The following is a 17,316-nucleotide window of genomic DNA, read 5'->3' on the forward strand; positions in this document are numbered from 1 at the left end:
TATATTATGCAATAAACAGTGGATTTGTAAATAGACGAGAAATATCAAGAAAAACGAAAATGAGTGTATACAAAACTGTGTATAGACCTGTACTTACATATGGATGTGAATCGTGGGTATTGACAAAAAGGGATAAAAGTAAATTGCAGGAAATAGAAATGAAATATCTAAGAAGAGTAATGGGAGTGACAAGAAAAGATAGAGTTAAGAATATAAAAATAAGAGAAGAATTAGAAATAGAACCAGTAGAAACTTATATAGAAGAAAGACAGCTGGGTTGGTGGGGACACCTTCAAAGAATGAGTGATAATATACCTGTTAAAAGAATCTGGGGAAGCAGAAATATAGAAAGGAAAAAACGTGGTAGACCAAGAAAACAATGGAATGCAGTAATAATGGATATTTTGGAAAAGAGGGGAACAACATGGAACGATGCCAAAAAACTAACAGAAAACAGAAAGATATGGAAGAAATTTACGAAGAACAAAAAAGAGTAAAAGAAACACAAACAGATCCCTACACCTCAGGGTAGATGGGATAAAGATTATATATATATATATATATATATATATATATATATATATACATCCCGCTATCATTATGTCATCTTTTCATGTTGCAGTCATTTGGCATCACTAAGAAATACTATCATTTTCGAATTTTAATTCGTGTATGTTTGTTGAGCGCATTTTTTAATGCCCTGTATCGTTCTCAGTTTTCTAAAATTTTGATTTTAAAAATTTAAATTATATACAAAAATTTTTACACTTCACAGCCATTTTGACTTCCACCACATAAAAATGTGTATTTGCGGTGTATTTGCCGTCAATCAACGTTGCCACGAGTTAAAAATATCGAGCGTTTGAGGCCAGGTAGAAAAGGTATATTATAAAGTATATAAAAGGTGGGTTCTTTACCTGTTCGGCTGGTTCAGCTGGTAAGGGTCCAAATATTTTACGAGTTGAATTGTGTTTATTTTATTTCATCTGTTAAATTATAATTTTCTCATAACGACTTACAATATTTGTTTGAAAAATTAATTTTGGGTCATTCCATTTCAAATCATTCAATTTTGGAGCAAAAATAAATTTGGACCTCCGATTTGTCTGAAAATTGGTATATAGCTTCTGCGGGACGTAAAAATAAGATATTTAAGGTCAAAAAATCTTCTTCTTTTTTTCTCAAAATGTTATTTTATTCGATTTTACAGTGATTTGGTGTTTATTTATACAAATTTCCATTTTCTCTCGTAAAGTATCAATTGAAAACATAATATTTTAATAGAAGGGACTCAAAAACGTCATTATATGGCATTATAACAAGTTACTTTGATTCAAAACAAGCTTTTGATCAAATTTTATAGTGTAGAAAACGTTAAAATACCGTTTTTTTTTTACATTTTTCTCCATTCCCAAAATGCATCATAATCGATTTGGCTGAAAATTTGCCCACAGATAGACAAAACATAGGACTTTAAGTGGTCATAAGGATTTGAATTATATTACAATACCCAAAAGTTACATGCAATATTATAATCAAAAATATAGGCGTTTACTGTAAGTAAAATTAACTCGAAAATATCGACCTCACGACAAAAATTGTTAAAAAGAAATTGTAATAATTGTAAATACGATTTATTTGGAACAATTTCAGTTCCTTCCATTTTTGTCGAAAAGTTAAAAATGGCGGAGATATTGAGCAAAACAGGTTCTCCTTTAAAATCAAGATGGCCGCTAACGTAACGGAGGAATTCATTCGCGATTTTAAATTTAGGCTACTATTGACTCCCCTAAAGATCAGAAAAATAAATTTTTGTACAGCTTGGCATTCAAGGTCAAATGCTATCCCGACTGGACTAATATATACTTTTGAGTATGATATTACTGCATGTAACTTTTTTGGTATTGTAATAATATAATTCAAATCCTTCTAACCACTTAAAGTCCTATCTTTTAGCTATCTGCGGGCAAATTTTTAGCCAAATCGATGATGATGTATTTTGGGAATGGAGGAAAATGTAAAAAAATGGTATTTTAACGTTTTTTACACTATAAAATTTGATCAAAAACTTGTTTTGATTCAAAATAACTTGTTATAATGCCATATAATGACATTTTTGAGTCATTTCTATTAAAATATTATGTTTTTCATTGATACTTTAAGACAGAAAATGCAAATTTGTTTAAATAAACACCAAATCACTGTAAAATCGCATAAAATAACATTTTGAGAAAAAAAGAAGAAGAAGATTTTTTGACCTTAAATATCTTCTTTTTACGTCCCGCAGAAGCTATATACCAATTTTCAGACAAATCGGAGATCCAAATTTTTTTGCCTGAGTGATTTGACATGGAATGTACCTTTTACATTTTCGTTTAATTTACTTACGGTTTTTGTTCAGAATTTTGAAGAAACGCTTGGTTTGACATAAAATTTGGGACACGCATAGCTAATATGTTAAAGAAAAAAAGTGATATTGTGCCGATATGTGCTTTTGATCTGGAGGTGAGTTTCGTCCGTTATCGGGGATGAAAACAAATACGTTCAAATAAGTCCGGAATTGGATAAACTGACTAATTCTAAGCAACTTCTATTTTATAGAGTTTTTTCACTAAGTCAATACTTTTAGAGATATTTGCGAGTGAATATGTTCATTTTTCAACAAAAAAAAACATGTTTTTAGACGGTTTTTCGCAAATAACTCAAAAAGTAGGTACCTACTTTATTGAAAAAAAATTAGCAAATAGCAAATATAGCTTATAGAAAAGTGAAAAAATGGTATATGTGTCAGGTCTGTAGACCCAGTAGAAGCAGAGTTATTGCTAAGCTTTGTTTTAAAACCAAGAGGAGTAGGTAAACTAACCCTAATAGCACACGACGTCCTCTGGACGTCCAAAATAGGTCCATTTTTGGTCCTAACGTCCATGGACTATAAATGGACGTCCTTTGGACGTCCGGCGTTGGACGTCCTTCGGTGGACTAAATATGTACGTCCTTCGGACGTCCGACGTTGGACGTCCTTCGGTGGACTAAATATGTACGTCCTTCGGACGTCCGATGTTGGACGTCCTTCGGGTGGAATAAATATGAACGTCCTTTGGACGTCCGTACTGGACGAAATACGGACGTTTGCTGATCGTCCATATTGGACATATTATACGAATTACGGGATAAAATAGCAAAATAATTCAATAAAATATTAACTTAATTATGTTAATAAAATAGTTTATATCGAAAAGATAATTATATTTAATTCAAAATTGCACAGTTTAATATTCTAAACATGTTTTTGTTTTTTTTGTAAAGTGTGAAAATCTTATTTGTAAATTATTTGTTACAATGTTTTATTATTCTAGTTACCAAGATGACATAAGTTTGCTAATTAATTCTAGTAAGCAAAAATATAATTTTTATCAATGTATCTGTACTAAAAATGAATCTTAAGAGCATCTTTTTGAAGTTGAATATACGTGGCCGTGCCCAAAATAGGTCCAGTCTTAGTCGTAATGTCTATGGACTATAAATGTATGTCCTTTGGACGTCCGACGTTGGACGTACTTCGGGTGAAATAAATATGAATACGGTGGACTAAATATGTACGTCCTTCGGACTTCCGATGGTGGAATAAATACGAACGTCCTTTGGACGTCCGTACTGGACGAAATACGGACTTTTTGTGGACGTCTGAAAATCACCCCCACTACTTGGTTCCTCTGTTCACAAAACTATAACGATAGGCGATAGATTTTCGATTCACCCACCGATATCAGTTCGAAGTTGGAGAGTTGATCTCTCAGTCGTTGTCGTCGTTAGGGCTCCCGCGTAGTTTTATTCATTAACCACTGATTTTCATAATGTAATAAATTATATTATATACGAATTAAAGTATAATATACTTATACATATACTATATATTACGTAAAACTATGAAGACGCTGTTTCACAACATAACACAGAGTCCGACCGCCTCATCGGGCCATTTAGAGCATCAATGCATAAGCCCATCCAATGGATTATTATGTGCCCCTTTGACATAGCCGCACAACATTTTAATCTACCACCCTGAGGATTCCTGCTCCTGGAGTTTTTCTGAAGTGCCGAAACAGTCTATGTTCCTGATTCCTCGATCAGATGAGGAGTTTTCGGAGCCATCAACCCCAGAGAGCTACTGGAGCTCCACGTTGCAGCCAGTCACTTCTTGGTAAGTGAACGCCAAAGAGGAAGCATTCAGACTCTGCTGCTACCACCGTCTGGACATAGCCTATCGATCCCTGATGGCCTAGAGGACAAACTCACCGAGAATGATGGACAAAACCACCAGCCAGGACAACTGGTATCCAAACATTGGTATTATTTACGTTTTTTATTACATTTACGTATTTTTTCATGCTCTTTGATATATATTTCTTATTCTTTCTGGTATATTTTTCATACATTTTTCAAGCTTATGGGTGTTTGGTAAAAAATGGGCCATAGCTTAACCTTGGATTACTGAGCTTAAAATAGGTCGATTTAAGCTAACTTACTTTAGTACGAAAGATTATAATAACCGAAATACAGGGTGTCAAATTTAAACTTTTATTTTATTCTTGATTATTTCCTGGACAATACATCATTTTTGGTGTTGAATTTAGATTTCTTGTCCCAAAAAAACCCCGCTTACCAAATTTCGTGATATTATCCCATGCTTGTTAGGAAATATTCAAGAATAAATAAAATAAAAGTTTAAATTTGGCACCTTGTATTTCGGTTATTATCAACTTTAATACTAACGTAAGTTAACTTAACTTAAATCGACCTATTTTACCCTCCGAAATCTAAGGTTAATCTATGGCCTATTCTTTACCAAACACTCTGTATAAGTACATATTTGCATTCTAGCCAATCTTTTTGATTTTCTATAAAGTATAGATTTCCTTGAATTTTGAATTACAATTGTTAAAGGAAAGTTTCGCTACCGCGGTCGCCTTTTGTTCGTCTTAACTTCCATAACGGTTCTTTTGTCAAACAGATTGGGTTGGTTATTGTACCTAGTAAGCAAAAAGTATTTATCTCAGTATTTTATAATCTATTTATAATATTGAATTATCTAAAGACAGAAAGCGAAGGCGGATGAAAAAAAATTAGACAAAAGTTGAATGATTATTATAATATTATAATATAATATTACACTATATAATAAGTATATATAGATAGAATATCTTCTTTTTAAGAAATTGTCCATTATCTCCAAATGAGCAAGGTGTCGATTTGAAATATATGTATAATATACAGCCCATTACGCACCACCTTAAAAATTGAGCATTTTTGATGTCTCGAATTTCCTAAACCAGTTGTCCCATCTAAGTGATTTTTTTTATAATATTATAGCCTAGGCTATAGGTTACCTCCTTAAGTCGACTTTACATTACATGATTTATCATGTGGTCATATGATTTGGTCATGGAGTGAAATTTACATGTTTACACTGTGTGATTTGTCATATGATTTTGCATTGTTTATACGGCTCGTTTTGTCATAAGCATTGTCATGCGGCTCGTCATGGGAAAAATCATATGACAAATCACATGATAAATCATGTAGTGTAAAGTCGACTTAAAGCTTGTCATGCACGGGGAGCTATATACTGTAATATATATTATATCACACCGCTCTCTATAGTAATGAGTGAGCCTGCACACACGGAACCATTAGTTCCGTGTCTCCAGGCTCACTCATTACTATAGGGAGTGATATGATATAATATACATAATATATTACAGTATAGCTCCCCGTGCATGACAAGCTTAAGGAGGTAACCTGTAGCCTAGGCTATAATATTATAAAAAAAAATCACTGAGATTGGACAACAGGTTTAGGAAATTCGAGACATCAAAAATGCATCATTTTTAAGGTGGTGCGTTAATTTCTTGGAGAAGTGTAATTGTAATTTAATGTAAATAATGTAATATCCAATAATTGTAATTTAATATAAGATGTAATATAAGTTCCTTAAAAAATGTATTTTTTATTTCCCACAATACATTCTCCACAGGTCTAAATATCGTCGCTAGACGTCCACCGAACGTCCTCTCAGGACGTTAGATGGACGTTCGGCAGCACGACATTGGACCAAACTGGGACGTCCTATGAAGGTCCAATTGACGTCCACCGAACGTCCCCTCGGACTTTAGGTGGACGTCCATTGGACGTTAGATGGACGTCCATTGGACGTTTGGCAACGAGGCATTTGGACCAAACTAGGACGTCCTGTTAAGGTCCAATTTACGTTCCCTAGGACGTCCGATTAACGTCCAATTTACGTCCGATTAAGGTCCAATTTAGGTCCCCTCGGACGTTAGGTGGACGTCCATTGGACATTTGGCAATGTGGATTTGGACCAAACTAGGACGTCCTGTTAAGGTCCAATTTACGTCCCCTAGGACGTCCGATTAAGGTCCAATTTACGTCCGATTAAGGTCCAATTTACGTCCCCTCGGACCTTAGATGGACGTCCAATGGACGTTCGGTAGCGCGACATTTGGACCAAAATAGGACGTATAAAGGACGTTCCTCGGACGAAAACGGACGTCCTTAAAGTCCGTGAAGGACGTCCTATGGACGTCCATTGGATGTCCTTGTGCTATTAGGGTAAAAAGACAGATTCACACCCAAGAAAGTCACTAGAAATATCTTCAGATACATCTTCTTTTTTGGTTGATCATATCGGCCTTTGACGGTAATATTGACTAAAAATCTAAAAATAAAAGGAATAACGCAGAAAATGCAAAAATCGCTGATAAAATAAATAAACTAACCTATGAAATGCCAATAGTGTTAAAATTTTATAAATGTCATTATTGTCAAAATTTGATATGAGTAAAATTGCCTGAGGTTGTACCAATTACAAACAAGGTTTACGGCACGGGAAATTTGAATTACTCCTCTTGGTTTAAAAACAGACTATAGTGAAAAATAAGCTCTTATATGTCAAATTCCAAATCGAATATTTTAACGTGAAATAAAAAAAATTAAACACTTTTCTTTGAAAACTTATTACAACTTTTTTAAAGTGTTTAAGAAAACGTTTATTTTTATTTTTTTAAAAAGTTTCTAGCAGCAAGAGTAAGCAAGTTACGCTCCAAATAGAGTTGTTCCTTATTTTTTGGTTAAAAATATCGTAAAAATCTCCCTCTAATTAACAGCCCAAATGGAATTAATCGTTACCACTTCACAAGTAACTTTATGTATTGTTTGTGTTTGTAAGTTTCATCAGTTCAAAGTGCTTATTTGTGAAAAAATTTGGTTTTAAGGCTGTTCCTCACGATTCTAAGCATAGCTAAATTCCAATGTAAAAGTTTAAACAAAATAACGCAAAAACTATGGCAGATATTGAGATAATTCTTTTTTTATATGAAAGGTATTAAAAAGTTCTAGTGCACTATTTGCTTATCAATTATTAAATTGTTTAAACAATATGTTTTTTTTTAACTTTTTTGCTTAAAATTAACGTAAAAAAATTTAAATTTAAATACGGCACTAGAGAATTTTTACTAAAGAACTTTTAGAGAACTTTTTTACTAAAAGTTTTGCTAAAAGGTATCTCTTTCGGCCGTCATTCTGTCCTTGTTGTCGATATCCAGCCCGCGGTCAGCCAGCAGGTAAAGAAACCCTGTCGGTAGGATTATCAATAATGTTATTACAGGTACGAAAACGAATTAGTGCTTATGAATGGACAAAGATTATTTAGACTTTTGACAAAATTTTTATTATAATTTTTATTTCAAAACACCCTCTAAAGAAACATTACACAATTCTATATTTATAAATGTAATTTCATTTTATCGATCTTGCTCATGATGCTACTCAAATTCTTATAATACCTATTACTTGTATAAACTTTTTCATTATACACTGTGTCCGTAAAGTATGGAACAAATTCTTTTTTAGCTAAACAGAGCATTTTAAGAAATAATCCTGAAACACGTCGATTTTTGATTTTAATTTACCGTATTTTAAAATAACATTCTAATATACAGGGTGAATTACTTTCGAGTAATGACGTCACCGTCATTTTTTTTAAATGGAACACCCCCATTTTGTTTCAATTTTCGGATTACTCTAGCTGAGCTGATTCCAAAAATGTATCACATGTTGATTCAAATTGGTACAGGGTGGACAAAAATACAATAGCTTTGTGTGTGTTCATAAAGTAACGCGTTAGTTAAATTAACAATATTATCAAAAATACTTATTGTATTTTTGATATTTTAATTAGTTTTTGATTTTAATTAATTTTTGATATTGTTTAATTTAATATTTTAATTTAATATCAAAAATTAATTAAAATTTAATATTATGAGTACACACAAAACTATTGTATTTTTGTCCACCCTGTACCAATTTGAATCAACAGTAATACATTTTTGGAATCTGCTCAGCTAGAGTAATCCGAAAATTGAGACAAAATGGGGGTGTTCCATTAAAAAAAAAATGATGGTGATGTCATTACTCGAAAGTAATTCACCCTGTGTATTAGAATATTACTTTAAAATACGGTAAATTAAAATAAAAAATCGACGTGTTTCAGGATTATTTCTTAAAATGCTCTGTTTAGCTAAAAAAGAATTTGTTCCATACTTTACGGACACAGTGTATGTATTATCATGTATAATATGATATGCATAATCCGTTTAGAACGTCTTTCGACGTTATCCGATCCCATTTTTCATTCAATTCGGCTGTTCCATTGATCTTCTCTAAGTTCTTTGGATTTGGAGCTCATTGAGTTTCTTATTCTTTTTATCCATGTTCTCTTAGGTATTTCTCTCTTCTGTATTCCTGTAGGTGACAATGCAATTACTTGTTTCGGGAGTCTACTGTTTTTCATTCGTTGGACATTTCCGAACCATTTGAGCTGCTTTCGTTGTATGTCATCCATGACTGTACCTTGTACTCTCATGCGTGCTCTAATTTCTTCATTTCTTATCCTCTCCCGTTTCGAAATTACGGCACGACAGCCCAAATTGAGCCCTGGACTCCTTTATTTTTTGCCTCCAGCCTTGACTGTCTGTGGCTGCTCTTCTCCAGACACGGACTCCTAAAAGGACTTGTGCGTCGCTGTTTACTATGTCTTCCCAGCGCTTTCTTGGCTTTCCAAACGGTCTCTTTCCCTGCATTCTAGCATTCAGTGTTCTTTTTGGTCGCCTATCCTCTCCCATTCTTATCACATGTCCGGCCCATTGCAATCTTTGTATTCTAATGAAGTCTGACAGGGGTGTTTCCTCATAACGTTGATAAAGCTCGTTGTTGTATGTACTTCTGAAGATTCCATTTTCCCTCACAGGTCCTAGTATACACCTCAGTACTTTCCTTTCGAATGTGTCGAGCTTGTTTTTGGATGTTTCTTTCAGGACCCAGGCTTCACTGCCATATCATGTTATTGGTCGAATTAAGGTTTTATAGATTCTCATCCTTGTATTTCGGTGGACAATTTTGACCGAAATATATGGGAGAGGGCAAAATAAGCTCTGTTTGCCTGCGTTATTCTCTTCCGTATTTATCCATCTGATCCGTCGGCATATATTCAATTTCTACTCCCAGGTATGTAAACTTTTCAACCGTTTCAATGTCATCTTCATTTATAATGTTTTGTGGGATTATATTTCTTCTCGTCTGAGTCATTATTTTTGTTTTTTGTGTGTTAATTTCGAGACCTTAGCGAAGTACTTAGCGTTCGTCTTATTACATCCATTTCCGCGGCTTCTGTCTTTCTTATATTTCTCTCTGTTAATCGCCTCATTTCACAATCGTATAAAAGCATGCTATTTACCAGTTTCATAGATATTAAATTATACCTTTTCTGTTATTTTCTTGTTCCAGAGAAAGGCATCCTATAGCTTTTTTTTTGCTTTTCTTTGTTTTGTACATTGAGGAAATTTATGCCGCTTTCCATTAGCTGGGAACGGGGTATCCATTTATACACATATTAACAATTTTTGTAATCAGTCGAATTAGTTTTTTGGTGCCACATATAAGGAGTTCAGTTCGTCGTCTATATTGATTCAATGGAATCACCTTGCTTAGCAGTTTTCTGTAGACTTTATTAGACTGAGAAATGCCGCAAAACAATCGGAGGAATAAATGAGAATAAAACAAAATATATAGCTACAACATGAACGGGACAGAGAGACAGAATAGGGCAAAACGTTACAATGCACCAGAACAACTTTGAAAGGAAAGGGTTCATCAGTTTAAACATTTGGAAGCTACGATCACATCTGATAATAAAGTTACTCATAAATAATGATTCAGACATTAATATTGTTACAGTAGCTAAGTTAATATATGTAATACAGTAATTTAATATTATCTCTATAGAGATGTGTGGCGCTGGTCACAATCTCTTCATGTCATTATTTCTCAGATAAAATGTGCCTATTGTTATATGTTATAACAGATTGCCTAGTAAACATTAAAAAAAAATAAACAATGATTAACAACAAAATACAAAGTGCCAATCGTTGTTGCGTTACAAAAAATATTGAAATTAGATTATGTATCCAGTTGTACGAAAATAAGCATCTACCATTCTGTAATAAGACCTAAATGACGAATACCTGTGAAACATGGACAATAACAAAACTTAAAAATCGCAGAAAGAAGAATTATTAGAGGAATATATGGAGCAGTTAAGGATGGCACCAGAGAACTTTAGACAGTGAGAACCAACCAAGAATTGAAAGAATTATATAACCAACCAGATCCTATAATATAAATATATATATAATGTAATATAAATTTTTAAATAAAACAAAATTAGATAGGTACAGCGTACAGCATGATATTTTTAGGTCACGGTATTGCTGAGTTGGGTTTTTTTTAAATATAATGTCTTATATTTTCTTTTGTTTTTAGGTCATTTTTTTTAAGGACAAATTGGCTGTCTTAATTTAAACGTTGATTAAGGCTTGGAAATGTAATACATTTTTGTGAAATGTTGATAATGTGGCGACACGATACTCTTGACTCTTGACATACCTAGACATATAAGTCTTTGTGACTTTATTATTTTAACTATATTATAGTTAAAATAATAAAGTCACAAAGACTTATATGTCTAGGATATGTCAAGAGGCAAGAGTATCGTGTCGCCATATTCTCAACATTTCACAAAAATGTATTACATTTCCAAGGCTTAATCAAAGTTAAAATTAAGACAGCCAATTTGTCCTTAAAAAAATGACATAAAAACAAAATAAAAATATAAGACATTATGTATAAAAAAACCCGACTCAGCAATACCGTGACCTCAAAATATCATGCTGTACCTATCTAATTTTGTTTTATTTAAAAATTTGAAATCTAAATTAATATTGTTCTCGAAAATATAACTTTGCACGTTTCTACAATAATTTACAATGTACATTCTAATTACCTACCCATAATCCCACTGAAGAAAAGAATGACCACAAGTTAATCGTTTTATTGTTTAGCTTCTTAACTGCCACCCAGGGGTGGTCCGGTTTGTCTATCGGCTCGATAACAGGCGAACAGAATTTTTGATCTGGGCTTTCTGCACGTAAACGTTTACGTGTAGAAAGAAATTTTTGAGAGAGAGGATATTCACAGTTATGATTTAGAAGGAATGGCCTTAAAGTAAATTTTAAATCTTTAATTTTGAAAAAAAAAGTCTTTTTTCAAAATAACTTAAAAATTATTAGTGATACCAAATATCTTAAACAGTAAAAAATGTAGGTTTTGCTTTTTTAAATATTTGGGATTTTTTGATTTTCTGGAAGACAAAAATTGGTTAAGATATGGCTGTTTAATTTACTCGTGACTAGTGATTCGTTCGAGCCCTTTCAACAAAACCCCTTTCAAAAATAAGCATTTTTAACCAATGCAACTTACAGATCATATACAGGGTGTCCCCGAAAATAGTGCGTTCCTTAAAGGTATAGATAGAAAGCACAATGTAGAGCAAAAAATTCTTATAACATTTTCAGCCGTTTAAAACTTTTATAGAACAAAATTTGCTTAGAATTAGGATTAGTCAGTTTATCCACTCCCGGACTTATTTTGAACGTATGTTTTTTCACCCCCAAGAAGGGGTGAAAATCACATCCAGGACAAGAGAACATATCGGCATAATCTCACTTTTTTCTTTGGCATTTTAGCTACGTGTGTGCCAAATTTCATGTCAATCCAAGCGGTTCTTTAAAATCTGGAGGTTTTGCGATATTTTACCGTGAGTGAATGGAATGATTGCCGTTGTCACTTTTAGATAAGAAATCATTATCACAATGACATAGTCAGGTTAACTGAATTATATAATTATTGTTTTTATCATTAAATGTGAAAACCTAGAATTATCCATGTCTGTCCGTCAATAAACACAACTCCTCTGTTAGTAGGACAGAAAGAATGACAAATAAGGTGTCAAATGAAAGCCTTTAACCAAAATATGATATTACATGTGAGAAGTTTGACCTCGGACTGCCTGTTCCAGAGTTGCAACCGAAAGTACTGTTTTAAATTCGTCGAAATAGTACAAACTATTATTCAACGCGACTAAGAAAGACCAGAACAAATACATACTTCCGGTTTCATGCCTGTCTATTTGTCCATGTCTGTCGGTGAACAAAATTCATCCGTCATATCAACTGACAAAAAGTTACACGAAGAGTTCAAATATCGACTGCCGGTTCAACTTCCGGTCACTTTGGGTGAAAAATTAGAACTTACGATGTCCAATTGCTTGTTACAATTTTTTTATAAGTGTTCTACTCTATATATTCTGACTTTTTCTATAACTTACTTAGATCACATATAATTTAATACAGTTTTGATGTCAGGGTCTTCAAAATTTATGTGGTGAGTTCTGGTATGTGATGAATAAAAAACGACTCTATAAGCAGAAGAAAAAAGTGTTCTTTAAAGTGTTCTCAAGACCTAAGACAATACATCGACTCACAAGAGCGTTGTGACAGTAGCAAAAATTCGAGTTGGGGTTCGAATTACTTTCTCATGCGGCTTACTCTCCTGACTTGGCCCCCTCCGATTAATAAGTGTTCTCAAATCTGAAGAAATGACTCGTAAATAAAAAAATCAGTTGAGATAATTGAAGAAAAAAATAACTATTTTTCAGAGCTTTCAGAATCGTATTATGCGCACGGCATCGACATCCGCGACACGGCATAAATCCGACAAAAGAATTGAGAGGGAACTCTGGACCAAATATCAAAAACCAGTATAACCTAACACTTTGAGCTTCATATTAATAATAGAAAATCACCGAAAGACAAATATGTAATGTAAAGAATTAATATCTCAATATTCCGGTCTACTAAACAATAACGACTGGCAAAACATTAAAGTCTTTATTCAAGTCGTATATTCAAAAAATAAGACAAGTAGAGTAATAAATGGATAATTAAAAATTGCGAGAAACAGTGCAAGAAAATTATTTAATAGACCCGAAGACAAAACAAAAATTAATGTGCTAAATAAAAGTATTGATTCGTTACTGCAGAACTAGAACTGTTATATGGAGCTATACTAGTCTGGATCGGTGTAAATTAAATGAGAAAGAAAATAATATAATAAACACACTTTAAGAGCAGATAGAGAAAATATATGGATTATCAGAAGGTTCAAACGTCAGAATTATCAACGATAAACAAGAAAAAGTCAACGAGATAATGATTCTGGACCAACTGTTTTATTATAATTAGGGTTACGGAATTTTCGTTTTTACGAAATAGATGCGAATTTCGGCGAAATTTTGAACATAAATGCGATAAATGTGAAATATGGAGTTTTTGTTTATTTCCGCGAAATACCTGCAGGTGCCCAACTCGCCCGTAAATAAGTAGGTAGTTACGTAGTAAATAAGGCATGGAAAGATTTTACGGAAAGTTTTCTATTGTACATAATTTTTGAAAGGTTGTTTATTTTTCTAACACGTGTTGAAACAGAAGGAACTTTCATTGTTCATCATTAAATAGATAAAGATAAGATAAGGAATTGATATTTTTCAATGTTGATTCTTTGAGAAATATAAATAATCCGACTGTTGTTATCTGCATTTCGGTCTTTTGTATTGGTAAAAATCTAAGTAGGAATAAAGGTCGGCTAATTTTTATTTTCTAAACATATAAATTAGTCAAACAGGACAATCAGTGCTCATTCCGTCAATTTTTATTAAGAACATGGTCTATCAAAAAAGTTTTCATAGTAACATAAAGTTACTTAAAGTATCCCCTAAAATGGGACGCCCTAAAACAATTTTGAGTGATCGAGTCAAAGAATTTGCAACAGATGACCTATATCTGTGTGACACAAGACACAATTGCTACACAGTGCAGTTTTCCGTCATTTGCTAAAGCAGCATTACAGAGCATTTGGAGTCCAACGAACAGCGTAGACGCAGAACGATTCTTCAGCACATATAATATTGTAGTGACAGATCGAAGAACAACTCTTAAAGAGTCGAATGTCGAAATTACAACGATGTTAGCTTTTAATTAATGTTTTCTGTTGTTTTACTCGTAGTTAAAAATAAATGCGAAAATTTGTAATTATAAAAAAAGTAAATGCGAAATTCATGTTCTTTATTTGCGAAAATTCCGTACCCCTAATTATAATTAGTTATAAAATAGCTTCAATGGGGAAAAGCTGTAAGCTTAGACCAAACACCAGTAGGGGGCATCCAATTAATTGAGGAAAAAATTAAATGTATAACAATATTCACTTCATTTACTGAAAAGGCATTGTCCCGCAAGAATGGTTGAAATCACAATTAATAGACCTACAAAAAGACAAGCGCTCAAAAGTGATAAGACCATTGAACAATAAGCATGTAAGCTACCTTTTAAACACATTCTCAAAAATAATCCATAACACAAGGATTGTTAGGAAATTCTTTTATAGACTTCAGGCAACAAATTCTCCTGATCATGTTTAAAATACGTACGGAATGTACTAAATAAAAAAATATATTTATCATTTAAAAATAAATACCCTTATACTATAACATAGTTCTAACGTTAAATATATAATGCTTTCCTGTGGAGTATACAAAGGATGGTCCTGTTTTTCCCGCACGCTGCCTTATTTAGTTTTCTTTGTTGTTTAATTCGTTAAATTCTATCCTCTTATGTCACGGCTTCAGGAAGCAGTGGATATATGCAGTGAACGGGAGGCCTATGTCGAACAGTGAACGAACGGAGCCTTTTCGCGTTTATCATGTAGAGAAGCCACTTGTCAAAAACTGAACGTATGTAATCGTATTCAATTTGTTAAATACTGTCACATAATATGTCATACACCTCTGTGCGTTAATCCATTTTATTTCTACAATTTTAAGGTGCTATTACATGCCGCCATTTTGATTTGTCTATAGTCGCATTCTGCCCGTTAAATCCCATCGTTTGAGGCGCTGTACGTCACGATTGGATCAATTGTAGCGAAGCTGCATGACTAAGGCCCTTTTAACATGTTGCTGTATTTGATTTTTCTGTGCCATTTTATATTATTTGTCAAATACTATTATTTGAGGTGCTGTACATCACGATTGGACCAATAGGACCGTAGATACAAGACTAAGGCCCTTTTGACATGCTGCTGTATTTGATTTTTCTATGTCATTGTATTCTATTTGACAAATCCAGTTATTTGAGGTGTTGTACTCCACGATTGGACCAATAGGAGCGAAGATACGTAAATAAGGCCCTTTTGGCATGTTGCTGTATTTGATTATTCTGTGTCATTGTATTCTGTTCGTTAAACCCTATCATTTGAGTTGCTGTATGTCACGATTGGACCAATAGGACCGAAGATACATAACAAAGGCCCTTTTGACTTGTTGCTGTATTTGATTTGTTTGTGTCAAATTTGATTCTATTGGTCAAGTCCTATTATTTAAGATGCTGTACGTCACGATTGGACTAATAGGACCGAAGATACGCTACTAAGGCCCTTTTGACATGCTGTTGTATTTGATTTTTCTATGTCATTGTATTCTGTTTGCCAAATCCTATCATTTGAGGTGCTATACATCACGATTGGACTAACAGGACCGAAGATACATAACTAAGGCCTTTTTGGCATGCTGCTGTGTTTTGATTTTTCTGTGTCATTGTCTTCTATGATGCATAAGGCATGTCTATGATATGCCTTATTTTTAAACAAAACAAGTAATTGGACTTCGTAAGTCCTAGGTTTTCACCCAAAGTAATCGAAAGTAGAACTGGAAGACGATATTTGAATTTTACATGTAACTTTGCATGGATTCATATACGAATTTACTAATTTTGAGTCATTTTTACTAAACTTTGACATTTGTCACCTCATTTGTAATTCTACCCGGTATAATGGCGGAGGAGTTATATTGGCGGTCGTACGAACCGACAGAAAGATTGCCTAGGTCAAATATCTCACCTTTAGTACCATCCTTGGATTATAAGCTTTCATTTGACACCTCATTTATCCTTCTAGCTGGTATAATGATGGAGGAGTTATATGTGCGGTCGTACGAACCGACGGAAAGACAGCCTAGGTCAAATATCTCACCTTTAGTACCATCCTTGGATTATAAGCTTCCATTTGACACCTCATTTGTCATTCTACCTGGTATAATGATCGAGGAGTTATATTCGCGGTCGGACAGACCGACGGACAGACCGCCAAGGTCAAATATCTCACCTTTAGTACCATCCTTGGATTATCAGCTTTCATTTGACACCTCATTTGTCATTCTACCTGGTATAATGACGGAGGAGTTATATTCCCGGTCGTACTGACCGACGGAAGGACAGCCTGGGTCAAATATCTCACCTTTAGTACCATCGTTGGATTATAATCTTTTATTTGACACCTCATTTATCATTCAAGCTGGTATATTAATGGAGGAGTTATATTCGCGGTCGGAGGGGCCGACGCACAGACCGCCTAAGTCAAATATGTCACCGTTAGTACCATCCTTGGATTATAAGCTTTTATTTGACACCTCATTTGTCATTCTACCTGGTATAATGATCGAGGAGGTATATTCGCGGTCGGACAGACCGACGGACACACAGCCAAGGTCAAATATCTCACCCTTATTACCATCCTTGGATTATCAGCTTTCATTTGACACCTCATTTGTCATTCTACCTGGTATAATGACAAAGAAGTTATATTCGCGGTCGTACGGACCGACGGAAAGACAGCCTAGGTAAAATATCTCACCTTTAGTACCATCTTTGAATTATAAGCTTTCATTTGACACCTCATTTGTCATTCTACCTGGTATAATGATCGAGGAGTTATATTCGCGGTCGGACAGACCCA

Source organism: Diabrotica virgifera, chromosome 5 (genome assembly GCF_917563875.1).
Source record: "Diabrotica virgifera virgifera chromosome 5, PGI_DIABVI_V3a".
Taxonomy (NCBI): Eukaryota; Metazoa; Arthropoda; class Insecta; order Coleoptera; family Chrysomelidae; genus Diabrotica; species Diabrotica virgifera.